Here is a 26750-nt window from a genome sequence, read left to right as displayed (position 1 = left end):
AACTAACAACACAGAGGAAACTAACACTTTTCTATCTCAAAATCAAGGACTCTTCTCATCATATCATAGCTACATACAGTAGTGTTCGTATTGTTTTTGTCGATATAGGGGAGCTCTTTACATCAAAGTGGACATTTGACACTAGCCTGAAATCCAGACCTGTTTTGTGCCGTCACTCCACTCCTTGTATGCTGCGTCATATTCCAAAGTACAAGGTGTGAAAAGTTAGCACAGACAGACTGTTATCCAGGGTAACCTGACACACTAATGTGAAAGGTGTACTCTCAGGGGTACTCACGGTACTCTCAGGGGTACTCACGGATGCGAGAGAAGAGAGGCAAGGTGTGGTACCTGTAGATGGGTACATTTACATTTACGTCATTTAGCAGATGCTCTTATCCAGAGCGACTTACAGTTAGTGAGTGCATACATTATTTTTCATACTGGCCCCCCCCCCCGAGGGAATCGAACCCACAACCCTGGCGTTGCAAACGCCATGCTCTACCAACTGAGCTACATCCCTGCCGGCCATTCCCTCCCCTACCCTGGACGACGCTGGGCCAATTGTGCGCCGCCCCATGGGTCTCCCGGTCGCGGCCGGCTACGACAGAGCCTGGTAGACAGAGGTGGAGGAAAGCGAGGAGAGGCAGGGTGTGGGCTGGGTTAGGAATTGGGTCGATGGAAGGGCTGGGGGTTAGACAGAGAGCAGAGGTTGTGGGCTGGGGCATGCAGCTCAGGAGAGATGACTCAGGCGTGGGTGTAGAGAGCCGAGATACTAGCCGGGATGGAGGTTAGGCTCTGGAGGCTACGGGGGTTCCTTATCGGCCCAATCAAAACCACAGCTTATGATTTCCCCATTGTACAACATAGTGAAACCCCATTTCACAGGCAGCTTCACCTCACCGCATTATTCATCTGTTTTAAAAAGGTTCAAAAAGGTTTCGCTTTGCATAAAATGCAGTTCTATTTTCACATCGACCGCAAGGGACACACTATCGCCTGATGTGTTCTCGCTGTGTGTGTGTGTGTAAATGAAAGCCTAGCTCAAGCTGTTAATGTTCAAGCAATCACAATGTTCAACATCAAAGTAATTACATTTTCCATCTCCATGCACTATTACAGTTGATAAACCTTTACAAAATATTTTATTATTATTTTTTTAACAAAACAATATATACAAGAAAGGTATTTTTCTTAAAAGTAATATTTTTAAACATTAAAAAATGTAAACTGAAAGCATAAAATGATGCAGGTGCTCTTTGCTCTAGGGAGAATGGCCCTTCTAGCCCACAACTCATGCCTGTAACCAGACCTTGTACATACCATAATATGTAGCTAAAACTTAAGTAATGCAAAGAAACTAAAACTTAAGTGAAACTGATCCAAGAATTAACCTACGACATTAAAACATAAAACCCATCATCTTTCACCTCCTTTTTTTGTCCATAAGCGGTTATTGCCAAAAGGCAAACTGGAAGAAGCGAGTGAACCCAGAAGAACCAGTCAAAAATCCACTTTGATAATTTTTCTGAATTCCTTCTCATCCTTCTTGGTCTCAAATGGGAAACATCTCTCCATTCAGACTCTTGCTTCTCCTTCTGTCCTCTTCCTCCACCTCTTCTTACTTCGGTCTAAGATGAGGAAGATGTATTTTCCTTGGTCTTTAGATGAGGAAGATGATGTTGTCAGCCACCATGATCTGGTTGTCGTCCTGCATGCGAGCGAGGGCGGCCCGGACCTCTGTCAGGGTGAAGGGGGCGTCCCGGACCTTGTTGACACTCTCCACCAGAGAGTTCATACCAACGGACTGAGCATGTGCAGAACAGAACACCTCCAGGAGGGAGGACTTAAACTCCTTCAGCCTGGAGAACACCGGAAGAGAGAGAAAAATTAATTAATTAATCGGTCAATCAAATCTATGTATGGTACATAAAAACAGACCTTAAAAGGCTGCATTTACTCAGCCAAAACTGCACATTTTAGAGTGGCCTTTTATTGTCCCCAGTACAAGGTGCACCTGTGTATTGATCATGCTGTTTAAATCACCTCCTTGATATGCCACACATGTCAGGTGGTTGGATTATCTTGGCAAAGGAGAAATGCTCACTAACAGGAATGTAAACATATTTGTGCACAACATTTGAGAGAAATAAGCTTTTTGTGCAAATGGAACACTTCTGGGATCTTTTATTTCAGCTCATGAAACATGGGACCAACGCTTTACATATTTGCGTTTATATTTTTTGTTCAGAATACATTAATTCATGTTGGACTATGGTTCCATTTTAGCTACAGATCTGAGAGCACCGGTACCTAGTCCGCCATTTTGCTGTCACCTGTACAGTACGACTGCCACCCACCTGTCTGCAGACACCTCTGTCTGTCCGTCAGTCTGGCCGTCCTGGCTCGGTGGGACAGGGGCATCCACAGGCTCCTCTGCCTCGGCCGGTTTGGGCTTGCCAGCCTGGACTTTGGGAGGGAGGGGCAAACAGAGAGTTCATCGTCAGACCAGGGCCATCGTGTATTTAAAGAGTTCGGCCAACTTTTAGAATTTCAAACGTTGTTTTAATTCTGGACATTCAGTTACATAGCATTGTTTAAATATCCCACATGCAGTGTTAATGGGGACGCTAACATGGCTGCCGTAGAACGTAAATGAATCATAACGTAGAAGCCTTACACTCTACATACATGGCTCTGGGTCAGACCAATCGCATCCTGCAGCTAAGAATGGGAGCGGTCAGTGTAGTGTTACACAATGCTCCTTTTAATTAGCCTTTGAAGACAAAAACTAGGTCCAGGATAGATCCTTATGTAGTGTAAAGAGACGGATCTAGATTCAAATCTGTCTTTAAGAGGGCGGCAGGTAGCTTAGTGGGTAAGAGCGTTGTGCCAGTAACCGAAAGGTCGCTGGTTCTAATCCCCCGAGCTGACGAAGTGAAAAATCTGTCGATGTGCCCTTGAGCAAGGCACTTAACCCTAATTGCTCCTGTAAGTCGCTCTGGATAAGAGCGTCTGCTAAAATGTAAATGTCTCCCACACTACGTCTGGAGGTCTCCCATACCCCCTTCTGAATGGTACAGTGTAAAGAGAACAGCTCTCCCACACCATATGTCCTTGCAAGAATTACCAGTAGACAGCATTTTTTTTTTTTTTTTAATATCCACACATTTGTGAATCATTGCATTAATCAAGTGTGCAACACTACGTGCAATATAGTTTAGATGAGAAGCTACTGTATAGTTTGAATTGCTATCTTTATTTTGTCTGTCGTAAAAACTATGGTATTTATGGTATGTTTGTCTATATACTATGGTATTTATGGTATGTTTGTCTATATACTATGGTATTTACGGTACGCTAATATCTGCCTGCACATGTGAAGCAGGAATGTGGCTTTGGTTACACCACATCCAAGGCTAGTGTAAACAGAAAAGTGGCAAATCTGATGTTGAAGAGACATGTAAATCCACCATTAGTCTGGGTCCAGGCTAACTTTTTATCACTTCATCTGCTGTGGCATCTTGGTCCACCACCACATGTCATTTCGCTGTGTGTGACTTTCGTGTTGTGTTTATGTTTCACAGTGATGCGCGGGTTGACTCATAACCCACAGTCCCCGGGGGCGGACGGGTTTAGGGTAATTAAATATTGAATAAAGAGAAAATAACACCTTTAAAAAAAAAAAAAAAATCCATAAATGTATAATTCTTGCCCAATTTATCTCTATAGGCTACACTGAGGTGGTTTTTCATTAATTATTTGTAGGTCATCTGGCGTTAGTGCGTAGCGCCTAACTGTACTCTGTGCCAAATAGCCTAAACACCAAATGCTTTTGGGAACAGGCAGAAAAAGTTAATGTCGATCCACTGAGGCAAAAAAAAGACAATGTTTAATTCAATAAGAGAAAAGCTGCGAAATGGAGAGCTGAGAGTAGAGAGAAGGGAGGGCCAGAAGGATAATGTTTTGGGAAAGATTTGGTGCCGTGGTAAAAGAGGATGATAGCAGTGACGTGTGTTATGCGTGATGATTGTGAGGCGCTATATATGAATTCGACAGTCACAAGACGGGGACATCAAATAGGGAAGTTCAGGGGAACTGTAGCCTACTGTTCAGATGGGTTAAATGGAAACTGAAATCTGGACACTGACTGTAGGTCTATAATCTCGCACATAGCCTTAATGTTAACTCCTGCAGAATTAAGCATTTCTTGCAGTAAAATTATACACCAAATGTAGGCTTTTTTTTTTTTTTTATCATTCTCTTGAGAGAACGCTCAGTTAGATAAGCCGTCTTTATCAGCATAATAAAAGCAGTTTTTTCAACCCCATAAAATCTGCATTTAAGCCGAACTGAAATCTTATCGCAAACATGTTTGGGTCGTTTTCACAGCTTTGAATTTCCTTACAACCAGTCAAAATGATGTCATTTGGAAATTTTCTAAAGAAAATATAGATTTTTTTTTGCATTTTCTCCCCGGTCCCTAAACGTCTTTGATCCGCGAAAGAAGACGACAGAACACTTTACAGATGTAAACTAGATTGAAGCATTCAACGGTTTATTTAGTCTCCTGGGGAAACATATAACGAAGAAGATAAATTACATGTATCTAATTATAGACAAGTTTACTAACAAGTAGCCTTCCAAAAGATCGGAAATTACAGTATAAGCAGAAACACATCTATAATCAGGCAACAACAACATTTACAGACACTCTTATCCAGAGCAACTAGGGTTAAGTGCCTTGCTTAAGGGCACGTCGACAGATTTTTCACCTAGTCGGCTCGGGGATTAGAACCAGCGACCTTTCGGTTACTGGCACAACGCCCTTACCCACTAAGCTACCTGCTGCCCTATAACAACATAAATCATTACGCCGTCATTAACTGTAGCCTACAGTGGATTTTCTATATTAGCGGGTCAGGTTCAGGCCTCGGATTTTCACTTCATCACATATAAAACCGGTCGGTTGTGGATGGGTTATTAGCTATTGGGTGCGGGTGAACAAACAGCTGACCCACGCTCCACTAATTTGTGACGCTTGCGAACCCCATATCCCCCTGGGACAGTGAAGACAGTAGCTTGCGAACCCCATATCCCCCTGGGACAGTGAAGACAGTAGCTTGCGAACCCCATATCCCCCTGGGACAGTGAAGACAGTAGCTTAGACCCCATATCCCCCTGGGACAGTGAAGACAGTAGCTTGCGAACCCCATATCCCCCCTGGGACAGTGAAGACAGTAGCTTGCGAACCCCATATCCCCCTGGGACAGTGAAGACAGTAGCTTGCGAACCCCCATATCCCCCTGGGACAGTGAAGACAGTAGCTTGCGAACCCCATATCCCCCTGGGACAGTGAAGACAGTAGCTTGCGAACCCCATATCCCCCTGGGACAGTGAAGACAGTAGCTTGCGAACCCCATATCCCCCTGGGACAGTGAAGACAGTAGCTTGCGAACCCCATATCCCCCTGGGACTGTGAAGACAGTAGCTTGCGAACCCCATATCCCCCTGGGACAGTGAAGACAGTAGCTTGCGAACCCCATATCCCCCTGGGACAGTGAAGACAGTAGCTTGCGAACCCCATATCCCCCTGGGACAGTGAAGACAGTAGCAGAAGTAATGATCTACGGGTTGAGATTAGGGTGTTAAAACTTTTGTTCTTACTCTCAGGGATGTCCTTCTCTCCAGCGAAGTCATACAGGTCGTAAGCCTCGCCGCTCTGGGAACCACTGCGACTCCTACAAACACAGAATTGCAGAGAGCACAGGTTAGACAACATGTAAACAAAGCTACTATACTGTTTTAACCAATATTCATACAGGTTTGCGTCAAAGATTAAATATCTGTTAGAAGAGAGAACTATTTCACTAGCTAGTTAATGGCCTCTATAACAGTGGTTTTCAGACCTCTCTTCGGGGGACCCCCAGAAGTTTCACCACGTTGTCTGTAGCCCTGAACCATCTAGCCAAGGGCTTGATGATTAGCTGACCAGTTGAATCAGGTGCTAGCTGTGGAATAGATATACTTGGAATAAATGGAAGGGCTGGGGTTCCCCGAGGAGAGCGTGGAGAACCACTGCTTTATATCAGTGCAGGCGAGGTGTGATTATGGGGGTGTGAGAAGGCTGGTGTCTAATGCCGTACCTCTTCTTCTCTGAGCGAGGGGTACACTGTGTCGTCTCCTCTTCCTCCTCAGAGCCAGAGTCCTGCTCCTTCCTCCCCCTCTTCTTCTCTGAGCGAGGGGTACACTGTGTCGTCTCCTCTTCCTCCTCAGAGCCAGAGTCCTGCTCCTTCCTCCCCCTCTTCTTCTCTGAGCGAGGGGTACACTGTGTCGTCTCCTCATCCTCCTCAGAGCCAGAGTCCTGCTCCTTCCTCCCCCTCTTCTTCTCCTTCTCCAGAACCTACAGAACCATGGGACGGAATATACAGAATGGGACGGAATATACAGAACAATGGGACGGAACCTACAGGACCATGGGACGGAACCTACAGAACCATGGGACGGAATCTACAGAACCATGGGACGGAACAGAGATTGAAATTAAACTAACAGCAGATACCAGACAGACTTTACCAAACTCCACCAGTTTAAATTAAGCTGTGCCAAATGCAACAATCTGTAAACCAAGCATGTTGAGTCTGCTGACCTTTTTGAAGTATGCGAACTGGACCAGCTCCACAGCGACCTCCGAGTCCTCCAGCTCCACAACCTTACTCATGCGCGCTTTAGCGTGGGCCGTAGACAGACGGATCAGGGTCTCCAGAGTGCGAGCAGTTACTGGGGTAAGTCTGGATGGGGAGAGGGGGGCAGGTTGTTAGATGGGGGGGGTCAGGGTGTGTGTGTGTAGGGGTCAGGGTGGATGTACGACTAAGAAAATATATTTACACAGTCAGTCAGACAGACCAATTCTGATCTTTTGCCACTAATTGGTCTTTTGAATAATTGCGCAAAAGATCAGAATTGGGCTGCCTGTGTAAATGCTGCCTAATGGTGTGTGTCTAAACGACTCACCCTGGCGATGTCAGAGCCCAGCTGTTCCTGGCTTCTCAGCCTGGAGTATTCTTCCGCAATGTGATTGGCTGCTTCCTGGGTCAACGTAGGGGTCAACACCTTGGCGATGTGGATGTACTTCCTCATAAACTCCTTACTCACTATCTTCTCTCTAAACAACAAAAGCATCCGTTAGCATGGAGACGGGTACAGAGAAGCCAACAAAGAAGAAGTCCCCAACATGCTGTGATGAAAGACACACACACAGAGAGACAGAGCGAGAGCGAGAGACAGAGACAGAGAGAGACAGAGAGAGAGAGACAGAGAGAGAGAGAGAGAGAGAGACAGAGAGAGACAGAGAGAGAGACAGAGACAGAGAGAGAGAGAGAGAGGTAGAGAGAGAGAAAGAGAAAGACAGAGACAGAGAGAGACAGAGAGAGAGACAGAGACAGAGACAGAGACAGAGAGAGAGAGACAGAGAGAGAGACAGAGAGAGAGAGACAGAGAGAGACAGAGAGAGAGACAGAGACAGAGAGAGGTAGAGAGAGAGAAAGACAGAGACAGAGAGAGACAGAGAGAGAGACAGAGACAGAGAGAGAGACAGAGACAGAGAGAGAGAAACAGAGAGAGAGAGACAGAGAGAGAGACAGAGAGAGAGACAGAGACAGAGAGAGAGAGAGCTAGAGAGAGAGAAAGACAGAGACAGAGAGAGACAGAGAGAGAGACAGAGACAGAGAGAGAGACAGATAAAGAGACAGAGAGAGAGAGAGGTAGAGAGAGAGAAAGACAGAGACAGAGAGAGAGAGAGAGAGAGAGAGAGAGACAGAGAGAGAGAGAGAGAGAGAGAGAGTCTCCCTACCTGCATCTCTTAGTGCCGTGCAGCAGGTTGTCGTGTTTCTCGTAGACCTGCAGTTCCCCCTGCTCCTCCTGAACTGAGTCAGGGTCCTCCGTGGCCAGGATGTCTACTGATCCACCACAGGCCATGGCTAAAACACACACAGTGTAAGTACCGTAGGATACAGTGAGCTCAGAAAGTATTGGGACAGTGACACATTTTGTTGTTTTGGCTCTGTACTCCAGCACTTTGGATTTGAAACAATGACCATTACAATAACAGAGGGTTAGCATGTCTTGTGGGTATGATATTTATGCGTCTAACTTTCTCACTCATCATTATTCGCGATTCATTCAGGACTATCCATAAATCGTGGTAGCATCCACATTAAATGTAGAAGTGTTTAGAAACATATTGGACACAAGATAATCTTAGAGACAACCAAAACAAACAGCAAATGCATCCAACGAGTTTGTAGAGTCACATGTTTGATGCGTGCTAGGAATATGGGACCAAATACTAAACTTTTGACTACTTTAATACATAAGTGAATTTGTCCCAAAACTTTCGGTCTCTTAAAATGGGGGGGGACTATATACAAAAAGTGCTATAATTTCTAAACGGTTCACCCGATATGGTTGAAAATACCTTCAAATTAAAGCTGTCAGTCTGCACTTTAATCTCATAGTCATTGTATCATTTTCGAGCTCACTGTAGCGCGGGGGGTTCCTAAACTCTTGGCTTCGTGACCCACCATAAGGGTTGAGCAGTCAGCCACCATAAGGGTTGAGCAGTGACCCACCATAAGGGTTGAGCAGTGACCCACCATAAGGGTTGAGCAGTCAGTCACCATTAGGGTTGAGCAGTCAGCCACCATAAGAGTTGAGCAGTGACCCACCATAAGGGTTGAGCAGTGACCCACCATAAGGGTTGAGCAGTCAGCCACCATAAGGGTTGAGCAGTCAGCCACCATAAGGGTTGAGCAGTGACCCACCATAAGGGTTGAGCAGTCAGCCACCATAAGGGTTGAGCAGTCAGCCACCATAAGGGTTGAGCAGTGAGCCACCATTAGGGTTGAGCAGTGAGCCACCATTAGGGTTGAGCAGTGACCCACCAAAAGGGTTGAGCAGTGAGCCACCATTAGGGTTGAGCAGTCAGCCACCATAAGGGTTGAGCAGTGAGCCACCATTAGGGTTGAGCAGTCAGCCACCATAAGGGTTGAGCAGTGACCCACCATAAGGGTTGAGCAGTGACCCACCATAAGGGTTGAGCAGTGACCCACCATAAGGGTTGAGCAGTCAGCCACCATAAGGGTTGAGCAGTCAGCCACCATAAGGGTTGAGCAGTGACCCACCATAAGGGTTGAGCAGTGACCCACCATAAGGGTTGAGCAGTCAGCCACCATAAGGGTTGAGCAGTGAGCCACCATTAGGGTTGAGCAGTCAGCCACCATAAGGGTTGAGCAGTCAGCCACCATAAGGGTTGAGCAGTGAGCCACCATTAGGGTTGAGCAGTGACCCACCATAAGGGTTGAGCAGTGAGCCACCATTAGGGTTGAGCAGTGACCCACCATAAGGGTTGAGCAGTCAGCCACCATAAGAGTTGAGCAGTCAGCCACCATAAGGGTTGAGCAGTGAGCCACCATTAGGGTTGAGCAGTGACCCACCATAAGGGTTGAGCAGTCAGCCACCATAAGGGTTGAGCAGTCAGCCACCATAAGGGTTGAGCAGTGAGCCACCATTAGGGTTGAGCAGTGAGCCACCAGTAGGGTTGAGCAGTCAGCCACCATAAGGGTTGAGCAGTCAGCCACCATAAGGGTTCAGCAGTCAGCCACCATAAGGGTTGAGCAGTGACCCACCATTAGAGTTGAGCAGTGAGCCACCATTAGGGTTGAGCAGTCAGCCACCATAAGGGTTGAGCAGTCAGCCACCATAAGGGTTGAGCAGTCAGCCACCATAACGGTTGAGCAGTGACCCACCATAAGGGTTGAGCAGTGACCCACCATAAGGGTTGAGCAGTCAGCCACCATAAGGATTGAGCAGTGACCCACCATAAGGGTTGAGCAGTCAGCCACCATAAGGGTTGAGCAGTGAGCCACCATTAGGGTTGAGCAGTCAGCCACCATAAGGGTTGAGCAGTCAGCCACCATAAGGGTTTAGCAGTGAGCCACCATAAGGGTTGTGCAGTCAGCCACCATAAGGGTTGAGCAGTGAGCCACCATAAGGGTTGAGCAGTCAGCCACCATAAGGGTTGAGCAGTCAGCCACCATAAGGGTTGAGCAGTGACCCACCATAAGGTTTTGAGCAGTGACCCACCATAAGGGTTCAGCAGTCAGCCACCATAAGGGTTGAGCAGTCAGCCACCATTAGGGTTGAGCAGTGACCCACCATAAGGGTTGAGAAGTCAGCCACCATAAGGGTTCAGCAGTCAGCCACCATAAGGGTTCAGCAGTCAGCCACCATAAGGGTTGAGCAGTGACCCACCATAAGGGTTGAGCAGTGAGCCACCATAAGGGTTGAGCAGTCAGCCACCATAAGGGGTTGAGCAGTCAGCCACCATAAGGGTTGAGCAGTGACCCACCATAAGGGTTGTGCAGTCAGCCACCATAAGGGTTGAGCAGTGAGCCACCATTAGGGTTGAGCAGTCAGCCACCATAAGGGTTGAGCAGTGAGCCACCATAAGGGTTGAGCAGTCAGCCACCATAAGGGTTGAGCAGTCAGCCACCATAAGGGTTGAGCAGTCAGCCACCATAAGGGTTGAGCAGTCAGCCACCATTAGGGTTGAGCAGTCAGCCACCATAAGGGTTGAGCAGTCAGCCACCATAAGGGTTGAGCAGTCAGCCACCATAAGGGTTGAGCAGTCAGCCACCATAAGAATTGAGCAGTCAGCCACCATAAGAGTTGAGCAGTCAGCCACCATTAGGGTTGAGCAGTGAGCCACCATTAGGGTTGAGCAGTGAGCCACCATTAGGGTTGAGCAGTCAGCCACCATAAGGGTTGAGCAGTCAGCCACCATAAGGGTTCAGCAGTCAGCCACCATAAGGGTTGAGCAGTGACCCACCATTAGGGTTGAGCAGTGAGCCACCATAAGGGTTGAGCAGTCAGCCACCATAAGGGTTGAGCAGTCAGCCACCATAAGGGTTGAGCAGTCAGCCACCATAAGGGTTGAGCAGTCAGCCACCATAAGAGTTGAGCAGTCAGCCACCATTAGGGTTGAGCAGTGAGCCACCATTAGGGTTGAGCAGTGAGCCACCATTAGGGTTGAGCAGTCAGCCACCATAAGGGTTGAGCAGTCAGCCACCATAAGGGTTCAGCAGTCAGCCACCATAAGGGTTGAGCAGTGACCCACCATTAGGGTTGAGCAGTGAGCCACGATAAGGGTTGAGCAGTCAGCCACCATAAGAGTTGAGCAGTGACCCACCATAAGGGTTGAGCAGTGAGCCACCATAAGGGTTGAGCAGTCAGCCACCATAAGGGGTTGAGCAGTCAGCCACCATAAGGGTTTAGCAGTGAGCCACCATAAGGGTTGTGCAGTCAGCCACCATAAGAGTTGAGCAGTCAGCCACCATAAGGGTTGAGCAGTGAGCCACCATTAGGGTTGAGCAGTGACCCACCATAAGGGTTGAGCAGTCAGCCACCATAAGGGTTGAGCAGTCAGCCACCATAAGGGTTGAGCAGTGAGCCACCATTAGGGTTGAGCAGTGAGCCACCAGTAGGGTTGAGCAGTCAGCCACCATAAGGGTTGAGCAGTCAGCCACCATAAGGGTTCAGCAGTCAGCCACCATAAGGGTTGAGCAGTGACCCACCATTAGAGTTGAGCAGTGAGCCACCATTAGGGTTGAGCAGTCAGCCACCATAAGGGTTGAGCAGTCAGCCACCATAAGGGTTGAGCAGTCAGCCACCATAAGGGTTGAGCAGTGACCCACCATAAGGGTTGAGCAGTGACCCACCATAAGGGTTGAGCAGTCAGCCACCATAAGGATTGAGCAGTGACCCACCATAAGGGTTGAGCAGTCAGCCACCATAAGGGTTGAGCAGTGAGCCACCATTAGGGTTGAGCAGTCAGCCACCATAAGGGTTGAGCAGTCAGCCACCATAAGGGTTTAGCAGTGAGCCACCATAAGGGTTGTGCAGTCAGCCACCATAAGGGTTGAGCAGTGAGCCACCATTAGGGTTGAGCAGTCAGCCACCATAAGGGTTGAGCAGTCAGCCACCATAAGGGTTGAGCAGTGACCCACCATAAGGTTTTAGCAGTGACCCACCATAAGGGTTCAGCAGTCAGCCACCATAAGGGTTGAGCAGTCAGCCACCATTAGGGTTGAGCAGTGACCCACCATAAGGGTTGAGAAGTCAGCCACCATAAGGGTTCAGCAGTCAGCCACCATAAGGGTTCAGCAGTCAGCCACCATAAGGGTTGAGCAGTGACCCACCATAAGGGTTGAGCAGTGAGCCACCATAAGGGTTGAGCAGTCAGCCACCATAAGGGTTGAGCAGTCAGCCACCATAAGGGTTGAGCAGTGACCCACCATAAGGGTTGTGCAGTCAGCCACCATAAGGGTTGAGCAGTGAGCCACCATTAGGGTTGAGCAGTCAGCCACCATAAGGGTTGAGCAGTGAGCCACCATAAGGGTTGAGCAGTCAGCCACCATAAGGGTTGAGCAGTCAGCCACCATAAGGGTTGAGCAGTCAGCCACCATAAGGGTTGAGCAGTCAGCCACCATTAGGGTTGAGCAGTCAGCCACCATAAGGGTTGAGCAGTCAGCCACCATAAGGGTTGAGCAGTCAGCCACCATAAGGGTTGAGCAGTCAGCCACCATAAGAATTGAGCAGTCAGCCACCATAAGAGTTGAGCAGTCAGCCACCATTAGGGTTGAGCAGTGAGCCACCATTAGGGTTGAGCAGTGAGCCACCATTAGGGTTGAGCAGTCAGCCACCATAAGGGTTGAGCAGTCAGCCACCATAAGGGTTCAGCAGTCAGCCACCATAAGGGTTGAGCAGTGACCCACCATTAGGGTTGAGCAGTGAGCCACCATAAGGGTTGAGCAGTCAGCCACCATAAGGGTTGAGCAGTCAGCCACCATAAGGGTTGAGCAGTCAGCCACCATAAGGGTTGAGCAGTCAGCCACCATAAGAGTTGAGCAGTCAGCCACCATTAGGGTTGAGCAGTGAGCCACCATTAGGGTTGAGCAGTGAGCCACCATTAGGGTTGAGCAGTCAGCCACCATAAGGGTTGAGCAGTCAGCCACCATAAGGGTTCAGCAGTCAGCCACCATAAGGGTTGAGCAGTGACCCACCATTAGGGTTGAGCAGTGAGCCACGATAAGGGTTGAGCAGTCAGCCACCATAAGGGTTGAGCAGTCAGCCACCATAAGGGTTGAGCAGTCAGCCACCATAAGAGTTGAGCAGTGACCCACCATAAGGGTTGAGCAGTGAGCCACCATAAGGGTTGAGCAGTCAGCCACCATAAGGGTTGAGCAGTCAGCCACCATAAGGGTTGAGCAGGTGACCCACCATAAGGGTTGAGCAGTCAGCCACCATAAGGGTTGAGCAGTGAGCCACCATTAGGATTGAGCAGTCAGCCACCATAAGGGTTGAGCAGTCAGCCACCATAAGGGTTGAGCAGTCAGCCACCATAAGGGTTGAGCAGTCAGCCACCATAAGGGTTGAGCAGTCAGCCACCATAAGGGTTGAGCAGTCAGCCACCATAAGGGTTGAGCAGTGTTAAAACATATCAAGACCAAAGAACAAGTAAAACATGTATTGATAAAACCCTCTTCTTAAATAAATATGCCCAAATATAGATGTTGGGTATGAGCTTGTGTGACCAATTTTACGACTGACTGTTTAGAATGAAATAATTTGTAACAAATGAAATAACTTCCCCACCTGGGCCCTTTCCCCGACCCACCTGGGCCCCTTCCCCGACCCTCCTGGGCCCCTTCCCCGACCCTCCTGGGCCCCTTCCCCGACCCACCTGGGCCCCTTCCCCGACCCACCTGGGCCCCTTCCCCGACCCACCTGGGCCCCTTCCCCGACCCTCCTGGGCCCCTTCCCCGCCCCTCCTGGGCCCCTTCCCCGACCCTCCTGGGCCCCTTCCCCGCCCCTCCTGGGCCCCTTCCCCACAGGGTATGCAGGCCTTTGTTAAAGCCAAGCACTAAAACATCTGATTCAGATAATAAAAGCCTTGATAAGTAGTTGATGAATCAGGTTGAATCAGGCCTGCACAACCAGTAGCTTTCAAGGACTGGTGATCACTGGCAGAGAACCCCATAGAGCTCTCTCCTGCCCCCTGGTGGTGTATCAGAGTGTTACCTGTCCCGTCTTGTTCGCGGGGGTCTCTGTATCGGTGCATCCTGAGGACGTGGTCTGAGATCTCTCTGTCCTGCTCTGCATCCATCTGGTCCAACATGATGAACAGCAGGTCAAAACGAGACAGCAGAGAGTCCTGCAGACCAATGTTCTCCATAGGAGTCTTATACTGATCATACTGGAGAGAGAGAGAGAGAGGAGAGAGGAGGGAGGAGGGAGAGAGAGGAGGGAGGAGGGAGAGAGAGGGAGAGAGGAGGGAGAGAGAGAGGGGGAGGAGAGAGGAGGGAGGAGAGGGAGGGAGGAGATAGGGGGAAGCGAGAGGAGGGAGAGAGAGGAGGAGGGAGAGAGAGGAGGGAGAGAGAGAGAGAGGAGGGAGAGAGGAGGGAGAGGAGAGGGAGGGAGGAAAGAGGAGGGAGGAGAGAGGGGGAAGAGATAGGGGGAAGCGAGAGGGGGAGGAGAGAGAGAAAGGGAGGAGGGAGAGAGAGAGGAGGGAGAGGGGGAGGAGGGAGAGAGAGAGGAGGGAGAGAGAGAGGGGGAGGAGATGAGGGAGAGAGAGGAGAGAGGGAGGAGAGGAGGAGGGAGAGAGAGAGGGGGAGGAGAGGAGAGAGGGGGAGGAGAGGAGGGAGGAGAGAGAGGGAAGAGAGAGGGAAGAGAGGGGGAGGAGGGAGAGAGAGAGGAGGGAGAGAGAGAGGGGGAGGAGATGAGGGAGAGAGAGGAGAGAGGGAGGAGAGGAGGAGGGAGAGAGAGAGGGGGAGGAGAGGAGAGAGGGGGAGGAGAGGAGGGAGGAGAGAGAGGGAAGAGAGAGGGAAGAGAGGGGGAAGAGGAAGAGAGAGGAGAGAGAGAGGGAGGAGAGAGAGGGGAGAGAAAGAGGAGAGTGATAGAGAGAGAGAGGGATGAGAGAGAGAGGTGAGAGGGGAAGAGAGAGGGGGGAAGAGAGACAGGGAGGAGAGAGAAGAGGGTTAGACTTCTTCTAAAGACAGAGAGGAGACAGCAGAGTCCTGCAGACCAATGTTCTCTACAGGAGTCTGGTCAAACTGAGGAGAGGGAGAAAGCTACTTTCATTCTTTAAATAATAATAATCTTACACTAGACCGAGGAAAGTCAGGTTATTTGGTAGAAGTGGGTAAGTAAGCAAGCCTTGGACAAGTACACGGCTCATTGTGTGGTAGAGCACATATTCTCCAAGTCTCTAAGGCCAAAGTGAATCCTGTACTAACAGGAGGAGATGGGAAGTTCTTTTAAAAGAAGGATAGGTTCATTTTACTGTTCATTTTATGTATGTTTTATTCCAAAGTGTTCCTGGAGTCTTTCAGACAAAATCAATGTGAGTTCAGAACTATAAACCCACCCTGCCATAGACTGGGTTGGCAGCTGCCAGCACGGAGCAGCGGGCGTTGAGCCTGGCATGGATACCCGCCTTAGCGATGGTGACACGGCCCTGCTCCATCACTTTGTGGATGGCTGTACGGTCCATGTCGGACATCTTGTCAAACTCATCAATACAGACCACACCCCTGTCCCCCAAAACCATCGCTCCTGCTTCCAGACGGCGCTCACCTGATAAGGAGAACCAGAGAGTAGGGAGAGAGAAAGAGAGAGAGATGAGAAGCAGAGAGAGAGAGAGAGAGAGAGAGAGAGAGAGAGAGATGGGAGGAGAAGCAGAGAGTAGGGGAGAGAGAGAAAGAGATGGGAGAAGCAGAGAGTAGGGGAGAGAGAGAGAGATGGGAGGAGAAGCAGAGAGTAGGGGAGAGAGAGAGAGAGATGGGAGAAGCAGAGAGTAGGGGAGAGAGAGAGAGAGATGGGAGAAGCAGAGAGTAGGGGAGAGAGAGAGATGGGAGAAGCAGAGAGTAGGGGAGAGAGAGAGACGGGAGGAGAAGCAGAGAGTAGGGGAGAGAGAAAGAGAAAGAGATGAGAAGCAGAGAGTAGGAGAGAGATCGTGTCAGCTATGATTTTTCTCTTTCAGTAAAACTTTAACTTGTAAGCGTGTGTCTTTACCAGTCTCCTGGTCAGTAGTGACAGCAGCGGTCAGGCCGACCCCAGATGACCCCCGGCCGGTGGTAGGGATGGCTCGGGGCGCCGTGTGCAGGACATAACGCAGCAGCTGGGACTTAGCCACCGACGGGTCACCTAGTAGGAGGGAGAGAGGTCCGACGGGTCACCTAGTAGGAGGGAGAGAGGTCCGACGGGTCACCTAGAGGAGGGAGAGAGGTCCGACGGGTCACCTAGAGGAGGGAGAGAGGTCCGACGGGTCACCTAGAGGAGGGAGAGAGGTCCGACGGGTCACCTAGAGGAGGGAGAGAGGTCCGACGGGTCATCTAGAGGAGGGAGAGAGGTCCGACGGGTCACCTAGAGGAGGGAGAGAGGTCCGACGGGTCACCTAGAGGAGGGAGAGAGGTCCGACGGGTCACCTAGAGGAGGGAGAGAGGTCCGACGGGTCACCTAGAGGAGGGAGAGAGGTCCGACGGGTCACCTAGTAGGAGGGAGAGAGGTCCGACGGGTCACCTAGAGGAGGGAGAGAGGTCCGACGGGTCACCTAGAGGAGGGAGAGAGGTCCGACGGGTCACCTAGAGGAGGGAGAGAGGTCCGACGGGTCACCTAGAGGAGGGAGAGAGGTCCGACGGGTCACCTAGAGGAGGGAGAGAGGTCCGACGGGTCACCTAGAGGAGGGAGAGAGGTCCGACGGGTCACCTAGAGGAGGGAGAGAGGTCCGACGGGTCACCTAGAGGAGGGAGAGAGGTCCGACGGGTCACCTAGAGGAGGGAGAGAGGTCCGACGGGTCACCTAGAGGAGGGAGAGAGGTCCGACGGGTCACCTAGAGGAGGGAGAGAGGTCCGACGGGTCACCTAGAGGAGGGAGAGAGGTCCGACGGGTCACCTAGAGGAGGGAGAGAGGTCCGACGGGTCACCTAGTAGGAGGGAGAGAGGTCAGTCTTACATGGGATACAGCTCTATGCTGTAACACTTAACACAGACCGCTCACTAACAACTTAAATTATTCCCAAACTAATCGCGTAACCCAGAACCAAACGTTTCATAAGCTAGGCAGCAAACCAAATCGATTGAGGGGCCGAAAGTGTACAAATTTGAAAATGCATGTTAAGTCTTGTCGTGAGAGATCATTCCCAAATCTTAGGGTTGGTCATAAAGTCACGACCCACTGTTTCATACGCTTGACGAGGTACAGTAGGTGAAAGAGAGAGAGAAAGATGTATGGCGCTTGTAACGCCAGGGTAGTGGGTTCGATCCCCGGGACCACCCATATACGTAAAAATGTATGCACACATGACTGTAAGTCGCTTTGGATAAAAGCGTCTGCTAAAATGGCATATTATTATAATGTAGTCTCAGTACCTATGAGCAGTACATTGATGTCTCCTCTGACGCGAGATCCATTCTCCAGCACCTTCTCCACTCCTCCCAGCAACATACACAGGACGGCCTTCTTAACGTATCCATGACCGTGGATACTGGGGGCTAGGGAGCAGGACAGCTGGTAAAACACATCCTGGGGGAGACAGGAGGGACAGCTGGTCAAACACATCCTGGGGGAGACAGGAGGGACAGCTGGTCAAACACATCCTGGGGGAGACAGGAGGGACAGCTGGTCAAACACATCCTGGGGGAGACAGGAGGGACAGCTGGTCAAAACACATCCTGGGGGAGACAGGAGGGACAGCTGGTCAAACACATCCTGGGGGAGAGAGGAGGGACAGCTGGTCAAACACATCCTGGGGGAGACAGGAGGGACAGCTGGTCAAACACATCCTGGGGGAGACAGGAGGGACAGCTGGTCAAACACATCCTGGGGGAGAGTCAAACACATCCTGGGGGAGAGAGGAGGGACAGGGGTGTGTTTGAGGGAATGGGTTAGAGCAAGGTTCTTCAATTCCGGTCCTGGAGGGCCGAAACACTTCTGTTTTTTATTTCTACCTGGTAGTTAATTGCACTCACCTGGTGTCCCAGGTCTGAATTAGCCCCTGATTAGAAGGAGAGGATGAAAAACAGAGGTGTTTCGGGCCCTCCAGGACCGGAATTGAAGAACCCTGGGTTAGAGCAAGGCAAGGTGTATGTAGAGTGATTGTGAACAGAGAGAATATCCTATCTTCTCAGAAGAAGGACAGGGGTAGACAAGAGGAAGCTGCTTTTAGACTATTGAGATGTGTCCATAGCTGCTTTTAGACTATTGAGATGTGTCCATAGCTGCTTTTAGACTATTGAGATGTGTCCATAGCTGCTTTTAGACTATTGAGATGTGTCCATAGCTGCTTTTAGACTATTGAGATGTATCCATAGCTGCTTTTAGACTATTGAGATGTATCCATAGTGATAGCTAGAGGAAAAACATATCACCGTGGCAGTACAGGTCTTTACCATCTTTGACTTGCTGAAGAGTTTGATCTTGGAGACGTCGTCAGCTGAGAAGTATGGAGACAGCTCTTTACGCATCTGTTTCACCTGACAGGCTATCGTGGTGGTCCTGGAGGATACAGGAAGAACACATAACTTACTGACAGAAACCCTGAAAATGGCACACGTAATAACATCACGTAATAACATCACGTAATAACATCACGTAATAGCTTCACGTAATAAAGTCACGTAATAACGTCACGTAATAAAGTCACGTAATAGCTTCACGTAATAACGTCACGTAATAACGTCACGTAATAGCATCACATAATAACGTCACGTAATAACGTCACGTAATAATGTCACTTAATAACGTCACGTAATAACGTCACGTAATAGCATCACGTAATAACGTCACTTAATAATGTCACGTAATAACGTCACTTAATAATGTCACGTAATAAAATCACTTAATAATGCAAGTCCAGTAATAGTGTCCAGTAATAGTGTCCAGTAATAGTGTCCAGTAATAGTGTCCAGTAATAATGTCCAGTAATAATGTCCAGTAATAATGTCCAGTAATAATGTCCAGTAATAGTGTCCAGTAATAGTGTCCAGTAATAGTGTCCAGTAATAGTGTCCAGTAATAGTGTCCAGTAATAGTGTTCGTGTGAAGTTTGTATTTAGGCGGCACTTTGTCAACTTTTAGGGTGTTTCGTAAAACCAAGTGCACTTCAGCTCTGAAAGATGTTCAGTACTTCTGTCCTTGCCTGAAGGTGCCAGAGGTAGGTCCCCATCACCTGGACCCAGGCTCCTGGCTTTACCACGTCCACCAGATCATTGTCCAGTATGATGTCCACCGAGCGGGGAAGCTGACCGGCAGGAGCCTTCTCTGGCATCTCCTGGACCGTGATCGTCTGGTGGTCCTTGTAGATGGACAGACCAAACTCTGTCTCCAACGGGTTGTTTTCCTCATCCTAGAGAGAGGGATGGAGAGAGAGAGAGAGAGAGAGAGAGAGAGAGAGAGAGAGAGAGAGAGAGAGAGAGAGAGAGAGAGAGAGAGAGAGAGAGAGAGAGAGAGAGAGAGAGAGAGAGAGAGAGAGAGAGAGAGAGAGAAAGGGAGGGAGGGAGAGAAGGAGAGAGGTGGTGAGTGTGTGTGATGGTTCGGTGGTCAGTGCAGATGGACAGACCAAACTGTCACCGAACGGGGTTGTTCTCCTCAACCTAGAGAGAGGGATGGAGAGGGAGAGAGAGAGAGAGAGAGAGAGAGAGAGAGAGAGAGAGAGAGAGAGAGAGAGAGAGAGAGAGAGAGAGAGAGAGAGGGAGAGAAGGAGAGAGGTGGTGAGTGTGTGTGATGGTTCGGTGGTCCGTGTAGATGGACAGACCAAACTGTCTCCAACGGGGTTGTTCTCCTCAACCTGAGTGCGTACCTTGGTAGGGTAGATGACAGAGGAAGGGAAGGCATCCAGGCTGGTCATGTCTGTGTATTTCCGCTCCATGGTCTTCTTGGTGGCTGGACAGTAGTGGACGCTTCGCACCACCTTGGGACGCACCAGAGAACCTACAGAGAGGAACAGAAAGATACATACACATACATATATATATATATAATAAACTGGGTGGTTCAAGCCCTGAATGCTGATTGGCTGACAGCCGTGGTATATCAGACTGTATACCACAGGTATGACAAAACATGTATTTTTACAGCTCTAATTACATTGGTGACCAGTTTATAATAGCAATAAGGCACCTCTGGGGTTTGTGATAGTCCACGTTGAGTCATGCATAAGAGAACAGCCCTTAGCCTTGATATGTTGGCATACACCACATCCCCTCGGGGGGCCGTACTGCAATGTCACACATTATGCCTTGTTCTCATGCTATCTGAGTGACTCAAACATAACAAAACAAAATGGGGGGCCCATGCCTTGACATCCTTAGAATGTTTTATTCTCCCCGACTGTCTAGTTTATTTTTTTGATGATTGTTAGTTCTCAAAAGATGACCGTATCAATTTTTTTGTACTCTTTTTAATGTTGCAGTGGCGGCCACGATTTGTCAGCGGCATATATATACGGCAAACGCTGCTGGAGATTACAGACACTCAGGGTAGGCTCCTAACTTGATGTAAACTAGGGTAGGCTCCTGACTTGATGTAAACTAGGGGTGTGAACGTTTAAACCAAAATTGGGACCCTTACCGTTAAGAAAAATCCCCAACTAAATGCAAACTTCGCGAGGTGGAATTGAGGTACGGTAATGGTAGTACAGGTGCAATGCTTCACCCCCTGAAAGGGGACGCACCGTGAGACCCAAACCGTTGCTGGCAGCTGCATTGTAAATTCAAGTGGAATTGTATGCATTTTTCTTAACGTTTTTAATGGAAAACCAAATCTTATTTATTTTTCTTCCATTTGTCACATCCCTAATGTAAACACCTTTTAGGGAAGGAGACATCCCACAACCTAGTTTTCCAGACACTCACACTTGGTGACGATGAACCTCCACACAGACCATGCTGCCCAGTAGACGAGAGGTGAGGGTTCGGGGGGGGGAGACGTGTTTGTTCCCAAAGCTTCCCTCCAGACCAACGAAGAACTCCTCGTACTGCTTGGCGTACGTAGCGTCTACAGACGCCACCAGGTCCTTCAGAGCACGCCGGAACGCAAGCAGCTCCTCAAAACGCATTAGTCATCAACCTGGGGACGAGAACACACAGCCTCAGTTTAATATAAAAATCAAATAGTATGATCTAATCGGCTGTAATATAAAGTAGCAGCCTGTCATCATGCCGGGGAGAGAGGACAGTGTTGAAGGCGTTACAGTACAATTGCATTACATGACATACATTACATCCTTAGACATGAACGTTACCAAAAATCGGACAAAGTCTCAGTTCAAATGCATACATAGCATTATGACATTATGTTGGACATATCATAGCTGTGTAATGTAATCAACTTAACATCACATGTAATAGATATCCCTTATATATATATATATATGTCAATGCACAATTGGAATGCAAATTATTTAAATGGGTAGAGAGACTGCATTGTACACACTTGTGTATAGCTATGCAACACTAAAGTGTGTAAATGCATTACATTTACATTTTAGTCATTTAGCAGACGCTCTTATCCAGAGCGACTTACAGTTAGTGAATATATATTTTTTTATACTGGCCCCCCGTGGGAATTGAACCCACAACCCTGGCGTTGCAAACGCCATGCTCTATCAACTGAGCTACATCCCTGCCGGCCATTCCCTCCCCTACCCTGGACGGTATACTTTATAAATGCAGCGTTGTTACTGTTAGCTAAATATATTATAGTGTAGTTACTGTTATCAATAGTATTAAAGTGTCACTCCACAATGACAATAGTTAACAGCACAACAACTAAATAACACATTGTGGACCACTCAACTAGAGGCAAGACACTAAACACAGTCAGTCCCAGAGCTAATGGTAACAACGCTTCAGTGTGTTTTATACCTAATAATAATAATAATATGCCATTTAGCAGACGCTTTTATCCAAAGCGACTTACAGTCATGCGTGCATACATTTTTTTTTTTTTTTGTGTATGGGTGGTCCCGGGGATCGAACCCACTACCTTGGCGTTACAAGCGCCGTGCTCTACCAGCTGAGCTACAGAGGACCACGCCTCGTTGCGTCGTCTCAGGTCGTTGATGTTCACGATGAGTCGGTTCTTGTTCTCGCTGATCATGTCCCGTACCTTGCTCTGGTAGACCGGCTGGTCTTGCTGCATCAGGACAACACACACAGAGGACATCATCAGACACTATCCAGGGTCAAGTGATGGCTGCCTACTCAACTCTACTCCATGCACATTCACCCATACTGGCTATCAATATCATCTTATCTTATCAACTTGCAGCTACTTAGTTAACTAGCCGCCACAGTATTTAGCAACATTTAACAAACAACGCATTTGGTTGTTTATTACATTTGTTAGTAAAATAGGATTAACGTTAGACAGCAGGTACACTGTCCAAAGAGTTGCTATCTATGATGTTATAGAGTTCGCCAGCTTGTAGTCCTAAAAACCGGTAATGACTTACCTCTGGTTCTTTCAGACATAGTTTTATGGGGGAAATTAAATAATGGAGAATGAATCGGGTTTTGTGATAAACGTCGAAAATAAGGTCTGAGGTTAACATTATACCAGTCAGTTAACATTACCTTTATAAATTATGAAGCCTTTGTGCTTAATACGTTTTTTATTATTACATAAATGTTTCATAATTCACAAAAAAATGACGTTAGCTGATTAAGATTATCTCATAGAACAGAAACGTATATGCTCTCCTAAGCCTGTGTTAACCACATACCTTATTTTCGGCGTTTATCGAAAAACTCTACAAAAACTCCATTCTACTCCCAATAGGCTTTGCCCAACGAACCATGGCGAAATTAGTGCCTACAAAAACACGTCATTACTATTGCTCTCTATTGTCACTCGTCGCCGCATGGTTTCCATTCGTCCGGTTTGCATATTTGGCGCGGAATCTGTATCAGTCCAATCAGATAACATATTTCTTGAACTTGGACCCGCCCCCTCAGCAACTCGCGGGAAATTTTCTGACAAGGGGGGCTTCAAAAGGTAGAGTCAAGTGTCAGTCTGTTTGTATTACCACGCTCGGGGCTCTCTCTCTCTCTCTCTCTCTCTCTCTCTCTCTCTCTCTCTCTCTCTCTCTCTCTCTCTCTCTGTCTCTCTCTCTCTCTCTCTGTCTCTCTCTCTCTCTCTCTCTCTCTCTCTCTCTCTCTCTCTCTCTCTCTGTCTCTCTCTCTCTCTCTCTCTCTCTCTCTCTCTCTCTCTCTCTCTCTCTCTCTCTCTCTCTCTCTCTCTGCTCTCTCTCTCTCTCTCTCTCTGTCTCTCTCTCTCTCTCTCTCTCTCTCTCTCTCTCTCTCTCTGTCTCTCTCTCTCTCTCTCTCTCTCTCTCTCTCTCTCTCTCTCTCTCTCTCTCTCTCTCTCTCTCTCTCTCTCTCTCTCTCAATTCAATTCAATTCAATTCAATTTAAGGGCTTTATTGGCATGGGAAACGTGTGTTAACATTGCCAAAGCAAGTGAAGTAGATAGTAAACAAAAGTGAAATAAACAATAAATATTAACAGTAAACATTACACTCAGAAGTTTCAAAAGAATAAAGACATTTCAAATGTCATATTATGTATATATACAGTGTTGTAACAATGTGCAAATAGTTAAAGTACAAATGGGAAAATAAATAAACATAAATATGGGTTGTATTTACAATGGTGTTTGTCTCTCTCTCTCTCTCCCTCCCCCTCCCTCTCTCTCTCTCTCTCTCTCTCTCTGTCTCTCTCTCTCTCTGTCTGTCTCTCTCTCTCTCTCTGTCTCTCTCTCTCTCTGTCTCTCTCTCTCTCTCTCTCTCTCTCCCTCTCGTTCTCTCTCTCTCTCAATTCAATTCAATTCAATTCAATATACTTTATTGACATGGCAAGTAAAATTACTTACATTGTCAAAGTTTACATATAACAAAAATGGTGGGACCAACAGCAATAATAATAGTAGTAGTGGAAATGGGATGACCATTAACAGCAACTACAACAACAATATTAATGAGAATAACAATACATTAAAGCAATAGTAGTCAACTAATCTCAACATGACTGAGAAGACACATTACATGCTATGAAAGCCAAAACAAAACAGGAAATATTATTGACATTACATTACAATTTTCACTGGCTGTCCCTCAGGTTGTGGCAGGAGGACACATATTTGGCTGCCAAAATTGCACATTTTGGCTTTTCACCCAATAAATATTTGATTTTTTCTTCCTCTTTTATAGTTTCAAATTCTTTGTACTGAATGATAATTTTGGGAAAGCAAGATTCTCTTAGGTCTGAGTATTTGTCACAGTGTAATAGGAAATGCAGCTCTGTCTCTACCTCTCCCCGGAGGCAGAGTGAGCACAGCCTGTCCTCTCTGGGCAGCCAGGTTTGCCTGTGACGACCGGTCTCTATAGCCAGACTGTGCTCACTGAGTCTGTACCTAGTCAGTGTTTTTCTCAGTTTTCTATCAGTCACAGTGGTCAGATATTCTGCCACCATGTACTGTCTGTTTAGAGCCAAATAGCATTGAAGTTTACTTTGATTTTTTGTGGTGTCTTTCCAATAGGTGATATATTTTTCTTTTTGCTTTGTGATGATTTGGTTGGGCCAGATTTTCTGAGTGCTGTCCTGAGGCTCTATGAGGTTGGTTTTGGTTAGTGAACTGAGCCTCAGAACCAGCTGGCTGAGGGGACTCTTCTATTGTTTCATCTCTTGACATAGTAGAGCTGTGTGATGGAATGTTTTGGGGTCACTTGTTTTTAGATGGTTGTAAAATTTGATGGCTCTTTTTTCTATTCGAATAAGGAGGGGGTATTGGCCCAATTCTGCTCTACATGCGTTATTTGGAGTTTTTCTTTGCACTTGCAATACAGTCTTGCAAAACTCTGCATGCAGTATTTCGATTGGATGTTTGTCCCATTTGGTAAATTCAGTATTAGAGAGCGGACCCCATACTTCACTGCCATATAGAGCAATTTGTTCTATAACTGATTGGAAATTTTTTAGCCAGATTCTAATTGGAATTTCGATTTTTAATATTCCTTTTAATGGCATAGAATGCTCTTCTTGCTTTGTCTCTCAGCTCATTCACAGCCATGTGAAAGCTACCTGTGTTGCTGATATTTAGTCCTAGATATGTGTAATTTTTGGTGTGTTCTAATAGAACTGTGTCCAAATAGAATTTATATTTGTCATCCTGATTTCCTGACCTTTTTTGGAATATTATTATATTCGGGTTTTTTAGATTAACGGTCAGGGCCCAGGTCTGACAGAATCTGTGCTGATGATCTAGATGCTGCTGTAACCCCTCCTTAGTGGGAGACAGTAGCACCAGGTCATCTGCATACAGCAGACACTTGATTTCAGTGTTGTGTAGGGTGAGACCAGGTGCTGCCGATTCTTCTAATGTTTTTGCCAATTCACTAATGTAGATGTTAAATAGTGTTGGACTTATTGGGCAGCCCTGTTTCACTCCACGCCCCTGAGAGAAGAAGTCTGTTTGCTTGTTGCCGATTTTAATCGCACATTTGTTTTTAGTGTACATTGATTTAATAACATCATATGTTTTCCCTCCAATACCACTTTCTATTAGTTTGTAAAAAAGACCTTCGTGCCAAATTGAATCAAATGCTTTCTTGAAGTCTACAAAACACGAGTAGATTTTGCCTTTGTTTTGATTTACTTGTTTGTCAATTAGAGTCTGGAGGGTGTAAATGTGGTCTGTTGTACGATAATTTTTTACAAATCCAATCTGGCTTCTGGTTAGGACGTTGTGTTCATCAAGGAAATGATGTAGTCTGCTGTTTATGATATTGCAGAGAATTTTCCCCAAGTTGCTGTTAACGCAAATTCCTCTGTAATTGTTTGGGTCAAATTTGTCTCCATTTTTATAAATTGGTGTGATCAATCCTTGGTTTCAAATATCGGGGAAAATACCTGCAGTTAGGCTAATGTTGAAGAGTTTGAGTATAGCCAATTTGAATTTGTGGTCTGTATATTTGATCATTTCATTTAAAATACCATCAGCACCACAGGCCTTTTTGGGTTGGAGAGTGCAAAGTTTTTCCAATAATTCTTGTTCTGTAATTGGGGTATCCACAGGATTCTGATAGTCTTTGACTGCTGATTCAAGGATTTGTAATTTTTCATGTATATCTTGTTGTTCTGGGCTCTTTGTTATATTGCTGTAGAGGTTTGCAAAGTGATTTCTCCACATATCCCCATTTTGGATAGCCAGGTCCTCATTATGAGGTTTGTTTAATTTATTCCAATTCTCCCAGAAGTGGTTTGATTCTATGGATTCCTCAATCACATCTAGCTGATTTCTAATGTGCTGTTCCTTTTTTGTTCTTAGGGTGTGTTTGTAGTGCTTCAGTGTTTCCCCATATTGAAGACGTATATTTTTGTTGTCTGGGTCTCTGTGTTTATGATTATATATATTTCTCAATGACTTTTTAAAATTTTTGCAATCATTATCAAACCATTTTTTGTTATCTATTCTTTTTGGTTTGCTCTTATGTTTCTTAAGATTAGCCAAGGAGGCTAATTTGTCAAATATAAAGTTTATGTTCCAAATGGCCAAATTTACACCTTCATTGGTGTAGGAGAATGTTAATGCTAAAAAGTTGTCCAGGAGAGATTGTATTTTTTGGCTACTAATTG

General features: G+C 47.2%; 1 pseudogene; it reads right to left on the bottom strand.

Moving 5' to 3' along the window:
* Positions 1-1253: 1253 nt before the first annotated feature.
* Positions 1254-21349, bottom strand: LOC121552839 (annotated as a pseudogene).
* Positions 21350-26750: the final 5401 nt, after the last annotated feature.

The sequence above is a fragment of the Coregonus clupeaformis genome, chromosome 36 (genome assembly GCF_020615455.1).
Source record: "Coregonus clupeaformis isolate EN_2021a chromosome 36, ASM2061545v1, whole genome shotgun sequence".
NCBI classification, from domain to species: Eukaryota; Metazoa; Chordata; class Actinopteri; order Salmoniformes; family Salmonidae; genus Coregonus; species Coregonus clupeaformis.
The sequence above is the reverse complement of the archived record's forward strand: the minus strand, read 5'-3'. Positions and strand labels throughout refer to the sequence as shown.